We start from the raw sequence: 10010 nt of genomic DNA on the forward strand, positions 1-10010 counted from the left end.
GCTTTAAATTTGACCGTTTATAGTAAAGTATGTTGAAGCAGATTTTAGTCCCGGATATTCCTGACCAATGAACCTCTAACTCCTTTTTTTTTTTTTTTTTTTTTTTTTTGAGATGGAGTCTCACTCTGTCTCCCAGGCTGGAGTGCAGTGGCATGATCTCAGCTCACTGCAACCTCCACCTCCTGGGTCCAAAGAATTCTCCTGCCTTCAAAGAATTCTCCTGCCTCAGCCTCCTGGGTGGCTGGAACTGCAGGCGCACACTACCAGTAGAGATGGGGTTTCACCATGTTGGCCAGGCTGGTCTTGAACTCCTGACCTCATGTGATGTACCTGCCTCAGCCTCCCGAAGTGCTGGGATCCCAGGCATGAACCACCACCCCCTGCCTAAATCCCTGACTTTTAAAGGAGTTCCAACAGTCAGATTCTGGTCACACCCCAGGCTTCTTGGTTCCATGGGTAGGAATTGTTGATTTCAGGTATTGTTAGAGGTCAAAGCTTTTTCCATTACATGTGCCCAGGGTTCATAAGTCATACTTTGGCTCTGTTATGCCTACGAGGAAGCTTGACTTTTTGTTAACGACAGAGCAGGCCCAGTTTGGGCTGGTCCTGCCTAGATACTTAACAAGAGCTTGTGAATTAATGACTGAGTGCATGACACGGCTCAACTACCTATTCTCAAGTTCTTTTACTTGAGGAAGAATTTTTTGGCTGGGTATGGTGGCTCACACCTGTAAATACCAGCATTTTGGGGAGGCCAAGGCAGGAGGATTGCTTGAGGCTAGGAGTTCCAGACCAGCCTGGGAAACATAGCGAGACTCCGCTTCTACCAAAAAAATATAAAAATTAGCTGGGTGTGGTGGAGCACACCCGGAGTCCTAGCTACTGGGGAGGCTGAGACAGGAGGAATGCCGGAGCCCAGGAGGTTGAGGCTGCAGTGAGCTATGATAATTGTACTCTAGCCTGGCTGGCAGAGTGAGATCTTATGTCTAAAGCCACACACACACACACACACACACACACCACGATTGTTTTTTACTGAGGATTATTAGACTCTAGTCTCTAGTGAGACTCCTTCACTGACTGAAAATTCCTAAATTACCTACTTCAGGTAACTCTATGCATTTATAAGAGGTTCATTTACCTGATTTACCTGGTTGTTGGGGGATGAATCCTCAGTGATTACTGCCTGCCTAGTGAAAGTGAAGTGTCAGAGTAAAAGCACTAAACACCGATTAGCTTTTCTATGAGCCAGGCAGTGTGCTAGGTTCATCAACAGAATAGCTTTTGTTAGCTCCTGACAGCACTGTGACTTGTTACAACTTCCTTTTGATACCTGGGAAATCAATGCTTAGAAGATGATGGGAAGTTTTCAAAGTCAGGTAGCCAGGATGTGACAGAGATATATTCACACCCAGGTGATTGTGAGTCTAAACCACTTGGAAGTCACAATTCAGGAACAGCAGACTAGCAACGTCCCCAAAGTGGTCTGTGCGTGGATTGTTTTTGTTTTTTTTCTTGGGAAGCAATTATTATTATTATTTTGAAATGGAGTCTTGCTCTGTTGCCCTGGCTGGAGTGTAATGGTGTGATCTCGGCTCACTGCGACCTCCATCTCCTGGGTTCAAGCGATTCCCCTGCCTCGGCCTCCCCCCCGAGTAGCTGGGATTACAGGTGTGTGCCACCATGCCCAGCTAATTTTTGTGTTTTTAATAGAGCTGGGGTTTCACCATGTTTGCCAAGCTGGTCTCGAACTCCTGACCTCAAATGATCTGCCCGCCTTGGCCTCCCTAAGTGCCGGGATTACAGGCAGGAGCCACCAGGGGCCAGCTGCAATTATTTTTCAATTTAAATTTGAATGCCCTTTGGAGGGGTGTGCCCTTCCCACAGGGAGGAAACCCCACTACTCCCTCCTTATGATTTTTACAAGGGAAGTTTTTCACCGCTGTATGATCTGTCTAGCCCTGGAGGCATCTGAATTTGCTCGCCCTGCAGAAAAAGGCAGGCAGGGTCTTCATTTTCTCCCCATGGGTCACACACCTCCTGTACCATCTTTGCACTCGAATGGAACATTCATCTCTTCTCCTCTGGCCTTTTCTAACACTTGTCTCAGAGGCCAAAATGTCTAATCGCAGCATGAGCAGTGAGTGAAAACCTTAACAATCTCTGCTCCATATTTGCGAGAGAAAAATGATTACCCCTCACACTAAATGGGTATAGTGTTCAATCCAGTGTATAATAGGGGCTGCAGTGCCAAGATATCCATCGATGCGAGAAATAAAACATTTGTTCAAGGAAAGCAGGCCAATCAGAGGGTGTGCTGCGGGTGGAGGTGGAGGCCAGGAACCTGACAGGGGGAGAAAAAGGTCTTGATGGATGTGATGTGAAAAGGGATGGAGAGGCAATGGAGTCTCAGCTTCCAGCTGGGCTGTGCCAGACAGCTGGGCTGCTGACAACGTGCCCCCTGCCCATCAGGGAGGCTGGTGCCCAGAGCTTTGACAGGTGCCAGGGAAGGGTGAGCAATGTTGGAGTTCGAGGAGGGAGCTAGTACTTTTTTTTTTTTTTTTTTTTTTGGCTTGTTGGTGGTTAACATATGATGATTCTTGAGCTTAATGAATGAGGCAGGCTGGTACTTCTCTCAGAACCAAAAGCCATTCATGAGCTCCTTCCTTTTGCAGGGAACCATTGAGAAGAAGCAATGGGCAATGGGAACAAATGGAGAATGTACACGGACCCTCTTGGATTTATACTGGGGTGTTTCTTCCCCAACAATGAGATCTGGCCTTGCACTTGTTTACCTGCATTAGCAACACGTCTAGAATCAAGCGGCTGTGGAGATAATCAGCTTTGTTCTCTATGCAGACATTCTGGCTTAGGGCTGAACATGGACTAATGCCCATAGCAGGAGAGAACAATGATAACATTCATGAGTCAGCACTCGCTCCATGCTGCTGCTGTCAAGGCTCATTATTTGTTGCTTTCAAGAGAGTTGCTTTTGCCTGCAGCAAAGCCACTAACACCCACGGGTAAAGGAAAGTGCATGTGGATTTGCCCTGGTGTGTTCGAATTTTCCATCTTGCATTTCTTGGCAGTCTAGGCAGTAAGATTGGGAGGTGCGGGGGGACTCGACCATACCACAGCCATCTGCCAGCTAGGCAGGTGCTGAGAGCTGCTTCAATGGGTGGCAGTGCATACCCATTTACACCCTCAGTCATTAGCAGGTGGCTGCTCAGAGTTGGGGTGGAGGGGAGGTTGCCTTGGAGGCCACATGTCTCTTGGTGCTGAGATGGACTTCTAAGGAGGCACCCAGGAGCTCCACAAAGGAGAGCCATTCTTGATCTTTTCATTTATTTATCTCTTTATTTATTTTTTGAGATGAAGTCTCACTCTGCCACCCACGCCGGAGTGCAGTGGCACAACCTCGGCCCACTGCAACCCTGCAACCTCCACCTCCCAGGTTCAAGAGGTTCTCCTGCCTCAACCTCCTGAGTAGCTGGGATTACAGGTGCTCGCCACCGCTTCTGGCCAATTTTTGTATTTTTATTTTTATCTTTATTTTTATTTTATTTTATTTTATTATTATACTTTAAGTTCTAGGGTACATGTGCACAATGTGCAAGTTTGTTACATATGTATACATGTGCCATGTTGGTGTACTGCACCCATTAACTCGTCATTTAGCATTAGGTATATCTCCTCATCAATTTTTGTATTTTTAGTAGAAACAAAGTGTCACCATGTTGGCCAGGCTGGTCTCAAACTCCTGACCTCAAGTGATCTGCCCACCTCAGCCTCCCAGAGTGCTGGGATTACAGGCGTGAGCCACCATGCCCAGCCCATTCTTGACCTTTTCAAATTGAGTTTTATTGGTGCCTTATCTTTCTATGAATAATGTCGCAGAAATGTATCAGATGCATTTGCAATGTCGGGACATTTGATCCTTAGGCTTATGTCTATGAGATGAAAAAAAAATCAGAGCTCTTTCAAGGGGGCTATGGAGTGGGCAAGGGAATGGATGAGACTCAAGGTCCTTCCTGGCCCACCTGTATTTTTGGGTCCCATGACTTGGAGCTGTCTTAAGCTCAGCCAACACTATACCGTGGGTACTACCCAAGGACTTCCTTCAGAAAAAAATAAAGTTAATTACCGCCCCCGCCTTGACCCGGGCGTGGTGCGCGGGCCGGGTTTCCCACCGGCTCTACCCGGTGTGGTGCGCAGGCGCAGTCTGCGCGAGGACTGGCGGGACTGCGCGGCGGCGACTACAGATATGTCGGGGGTCCGGGGCCTGTGGCGGATGCTGAGCGCTCGGCGCCTGGTGCGGGTCAAGGCGTGGCCAACAGTGTTGCAAACAGGAACCCGAGGTTTTCACTTCACTGTTGAAGGAACAAGAGGGCATCTGCTAAAGTTTCAGATTCCATTTCTGCTCAGTATCCAGTAGTGGACCATGAATTCGACGCAGTGGTGGTAGGCGCTGGAGGGGCAGGCTTGCCAGCTGCATTTGGCCTTTCTGAGGCAGGGTTTAATACAGTGTGTGTTACAAAGCTGTTTCCTACCAGGTCACACACTGTTGTGGCGCAGCTAGAAAATTATGGCTTGCCATTTAGCAGAACTGAAGATGGGAAGATTTATCAGCGTGCATTTGGTGGACAGAGCCTCAAGTTTGGAAAGGGTGGGCAGGCCCGTCGGTGCTGCTGTGTGGCTGATCGGACCGGCCACTCAATATTGCACACCTTATACAGGAGGGCACACGTGGTGCTGGTTGTCTCATTACGGAAGGATGTCGTGGAGAGGGAGGCATTCTCATTAACAGTCAAGGCGAAAGGTTTATGGAGCGATACGCCCCTGTCGCGAAGGACCTGGCGTCTAGAGATGTGGTGTCTCAGTCGATGACTCTGGAGATCCGCAAAGGAAGAGGCTGTGGCCCTGAGGAAGATCACGTCTACCTGCAGCTGCACCATCTACCTCCAGAGCAGCTGGCCACGCGCCTGCGCGGCATTTCAGAGACAGCCGTGATCTTCACTGGCGTGGACGTCACGAAGGAGCCAATCCCTGTCCTCCCCACCGTGCATTACAACATGGATGGCATTCCCACCAGCTACAAGGGGCAGGTCCTGAGGCATGTGAATGGCTAGGATCAGATTGTGCCCGGCCTGTACACCTGTGGGGAGGCCGCCTGTGCCTCGGTACATGGTGCCAACCGCCTCGGGACAAACTCGCTGTTGGACCTGGTTGTCTGGTCAGGCATGTGCCCTGAGCATCGAAAAGTCATGCAGGCCTGGAGATAAAGTCCCTCCAATTAAACCAAATGCTGGGGAAGAATCTGTCATGAATCTTGACAAATTGAGATTTGCTGATGGAAGCATAAGAACATCGGAACTGCGACTCAGCATGCAGAAGGTAAGAGCCTGGACTCGCTCTGGGGTGAGCAGGCGGGCTGCATACCTGGTCCTGCACTGGTTTTGTTTTTTTAAAAATAGATATATGGGGATGCAGGTGCAGTTTTGTGTGGATGTTTTTACTGTGATGTGGTGGAGTCTGGGCTTTTCATGTACCTGTCACGCAAATCGTGTGTGTTGTACCCAGCAGGTAATTGCTCATCCCCACCCCCGCCCGCTTTTTGGAGCCCCCAGTCTCTGTTAGTCCACTCCGTGTGTCCAGGTATACTCACCGTTCAGCGCCCACTTCCAGTGAGAATGTGTGACACTTGACCTTCTGAGTCACTTCATTTAGGATAGTGACCTCCCGTTCCATCCGTGTGGCTGCAGAAGACATGATTGCGTTCTTTTTTTGTGGCTGAGTAGTATTTCATGGTATATATGTACCACATTTTCTTCATCCGGTCGTCCGTTGATGGGCACTTGGGTTGATTCCATGACTTTGCTATTGTGACTAGTGCTGCGATAAACATACGAGGCTGCACCAGTATCTGGAGGAAACAGCAGCAGGATGTGCTCTTCACTGTACCAAGAATATGGAAGAGACCAGAAGTGTACTTCTGTTCCACATAGAAGGTCAGCAGGCTAGGGCAGAATTAGTGACTGCTTAGCATCCAGGACAGCCTTCTGTGGTTCACTCGTGTGTGCTTGGGCGTGACCTCCGTGCCCTGACCGTCGCTGGCTGTCATGGATGAGTCACAGCGTGGAGGAGAGGGAGCCACAGGACCGCCGTAGAAGCTCAGTCCCCAGCAGGGCAGCTTTCTCAGAGGTTTCCTGGAGTTCAACACAACACTGGTGCTTACATCTCAGGCCCAGATATTGATCATGTCATCACGCCTGGCTTCCAGCAGCTCGGAAATGTCTTTAAGCTGGACCTGTTGCTGCCCCTAAATATACTCAGAAGAGAGGGAGAGTGGGCGGCGGGTGGAAAGTGATCTGTGCGGCCTGTGCTGCTGGGAGTCGGTCCAGTAGGACCATCTGTGATGATGGAAATGTTGAGTGTTGCCGTCCAGTATGGCAGCCATTAGCCACAGGGGGCTGTGGAGAACCTGATATATAGTCAGTCTAAGAAACTGAATTCCTCTAATAACAAGGATTCATGTCCAAGAATGAGATCTCTTGTCTACTATTTGCAAGAATTTCTGCGTATTTTCTAAAAAGAAGTCCATTGCTTTAGTCGTATTCTGAAAGGCATTTGGTGTTAGACACAAGAGAACAGGTTCGCTGCTGACATTTTCAGAGGCCTGTGCCCTTCAGTCTTCAAGTGAGGCTGGACTTGAGGGAGGCTTTGTGGAAAGGTGAGAAGAACAGCGTGACTAAGGCACAGAAGGCTGAGTGATGCCCTGCAGTGCTTTTGTAGGGTTGGAGGCCAGCTGGGAAAGAAGGAACCATTGCATTAGAGAATGGGAACAGGCCTTAGGATGTAGAAATGGCAAATCTGAGATAGTTTGAAGTGAGAATACTAGAAGTGTTCCCACCAAACAAGGTGTGTCTTGGTGCCTGTTGTATCCCAGCCTCCATGAGGTGCTGGAGTCAGCAGTGAACAAACAGAGCTTCCTATGCTTGTGGAAATGCATTTCGTTGGGGAAGGGATTTTTCTGCTGACTCTGGCTATTAATAGTAACAATCAAAAAAAGAAATGAGATACATTGTTGGAAACAGGCCCCCAAATGTGGCCATAAACTGGCCCCCAAACTGGCCATAAACAAAATCTCTGCAGCATGTGACATGCTCATGATGGCCATGATGCCGACGCCAGAAGGTTGTGGGTTTACCGTAATGAGGGCAAGGAACACCTGGCCCACCCAGAGCAGAAAACCTCTTAAGGCAGTCTTAAACCACAAACAATAGCATGAGCGATCTGTGTCTTAAGGACATGCTCCTGCTTCCCTTTATTTCCCATAAGGGATACTTTTAGTAAGTCTTATCACTGTCTTGCTGTCAATAAATACGTGGGTAAATCTCTGTTCGAGGCTCTCAGCTCTGAAGGCTGTGAGACCCCGATTTCCCACTCCACACTCTAAAAAAAAAAATAAAAATAAAAAAAATAAAGTTAATTTTCCAAGTTGGGCTTTAACAATTGGATGTTATAATGGTAGTCCCTGGTTGTGGACAACCTCTGGTATTAACCTCACACGCTCACTAAATGAAATAAGATAAGTATTCATCAAAACTGCTCTTTCCATGTCTTTTTTTTTCAAGGTAGAAAAACAAAAACAACAGCAAAAATCAATAAAGCTTGTTCCAATTCGATACATGACCAAGAGCAACATGTTCATAAACATGCGTGTCTACCATCAGCTTTGTTCTTGAACATCTCCCTTTTGCAGAGAGTAACACTGAGGCAGGGGAATGTCAATCAGCTCCCTGGGGGCCCAGAACAAGAGACAGAGCATCAGAGAAGAGATTTCAGTCAAGCCTTCCTCTGCTCCATCCCCTGGCAAACAGCTGCTTGTCAGGTGTTTACATTTAGCGGGGCCTGGAGAAACTTGAGCAATTAAAAACAAAAAGCTTCCTATCCATCCGTAGCATTACCCTAGCCTAGCTGGGTTTGCAGCTTGTAATGTGTTATTTATTTTTGGTTTTAATTGCTGGCAGTCCCAGAAACATTAGTGTTATATATAGTGCTGGGCTCAGCAGGAGTAATTAAAAGGCGGGGGCCCTCATGGTCGGCAGTAAAATACCAAGTGCAGGCTGTTTAAGAAAAATGTGCCATTGATTGGCCATCAGCAAAACACAGGGTGGTACAGAAAGGACAGAAGAGGGAAGCCAGGCAGAAAAATCACACTGAACAGGAAAGGTTTATGCACAGGCTGAGGTTTGCTGAGTTGTGGAATAAAATATAACTTATTTGGATCACGCTTCTTAGCAGCACTATGGCTCAGAAAGAACCAACGTTTATCACAGGCAATACCAGGCACTCAGATCTGCATAATCTCATTTAAAACTCCTGAAACCCCGCTGGGCGTAGTGGCTCATTTAATTCCGGCACTTTGGGAGGCCAAGGCAGGTGGATCACTTGAGGTCAGGAGTTCAAGACCAGCCTGGTCAACATGGTGAAACCCAGTCCCTACCAAAAATACAAAACTTAGGTGGGCGTGGTGGTGCACACCTGTAATCCCAGCTACTCCGGAGGCTGAGGCACGAGAATTGCTTGAAACCAGGGGATGGAGGTAGCAATGAGCTGAGATCACGCTGCTGCACTCCAGCCTGGGCGAGAGAGTGAGACTCTGTGTTAAAAAAAACAAAACAAGGGGCTGGGCACGGTGGCTCATGCCTGTAATCCCAGCACTTTGGGAGGCTGAGGCAGGTGGATCATGTGAGGTCAGGAGTTTAAGACCAGGCTGGCCAACATGGTGACACCCCATCTTAACTAAAAATGCAAAAATTAGCTGGGCATGGTGGCACGTGCTTGTATTCCCAGCTACTAGGGAGGCTGAGGCAGGAGAATCGCTTGAACCCTGGAGGTGGAGGTTGCAGTGAGCCGAGATCAAGCCACTGCATTCCAGCCTAGGAGACAGAACAAGACTTCATCTCAAAAAATGAAACAAAGCAAAAAACAAAAACCCAACCAAACAAACAAAAAAAGAGGACTGTGTGTGGTAGCTTATTCCTGTAATCCCAGCACTTTGAGACGCCGAGGCAGGAGGATCACCTGAGGTCGGGAGTTCGAGACCAGCCTGGCCAACATGGAGAAACCCCATTTCTACTAAAAATACAAAAATTAGCCTGGTGTGGTGGTGGGCACCTACACTCCCAGCTACTCCAGAGGCTGAGGCAGGAGAATCACTTGAAGCCAGGAGGCGGAGTTTGCAGTGAGCCGAGATCGCACCATTGCACTCCAGCCTGGGCGACAAGAGCAAAACTCTGTCTCAAACAAAACAAAACAAAACAACCACACAAACTGCTGAAACTCCTTCCAGGCTGGTGTGCAGATTCCTCTCTATCTCCATTCCGTAGGATACTAAACCTAGATTCAGAGGGGACCAGCCCTACCTTGCTCAAGGAAGACAATACAGAGCACAATATTTTTAGTGGCCATCCCTAGAAGGAGAATCATGGACAGTTTTGTTTTGTTTTTTTAATTTTCTTCAATTTTTGCCCTAACATTTTGGGAACACATAGGAGAGTGAGAAGAACAGCAGAATGATAAGGGTCAAGGGAGAGTAGGATTTTGTGCTGAAAACTAGAAACAAGGGGGAGAGAACTGGTAGACAGTTTAGATGTACCATCTTGTGTAATTATTTGCTCATTTTACAAATAAGGTGAATGAGGCTCAAAGAGTTTAAAAGGAATTTTCACAGCACTTGCAGTATGGTCCCATTTATGTACCCATAATACATACACAAATATATGCATGTGTGATAGGACCCTATTTATGCATGAGTTTACTCCCAGTACTAAGGCAAAAGAACTACCCTGTACCTTTCACTTAAAATGTATTTCATGGGCCGGGCGCAGTGGTTCACACCTGTAATCCCAGCACTTCGGGAGGCTGAGGCGGGTGGATCACTTGAGGCCAGGAGTTCGAGACCAGCCTGACCAACATGGTGAAACCTCCTTCTCTACTAAAAACAC

The 10010-nt window shown here is 48.0% G+C and overlaps 1 pseudogene; it reads left to right on the forward strand.

Moving 5' to 3' along the window:
* Nucleotides 1–4239: 4239 nt before the first annotated feature.
* Nucleotides 4240–5831, forward strand: LOC115834124 (annotated as a pseudogene).
* Nucleotides 5832–10010: the final 4179 nt, after the last annotated feature.

This window comes from Nomascus leucogenys, unplaced genomic scaffold, assembly GCF_006542625.1.
Source record: "Nomascus leucogenys isolate Asia unplaced genomic scaffold, Asia_NLE_v1 001814F_23584_qpd_obj, whole genome shotgun sequence".
Lineage (NCBI taxonomy): Eukaryota > Metazoa > Chordata > Mammalia > Primates > Hylobatidae > Nomascus > Nomascus leucogenys.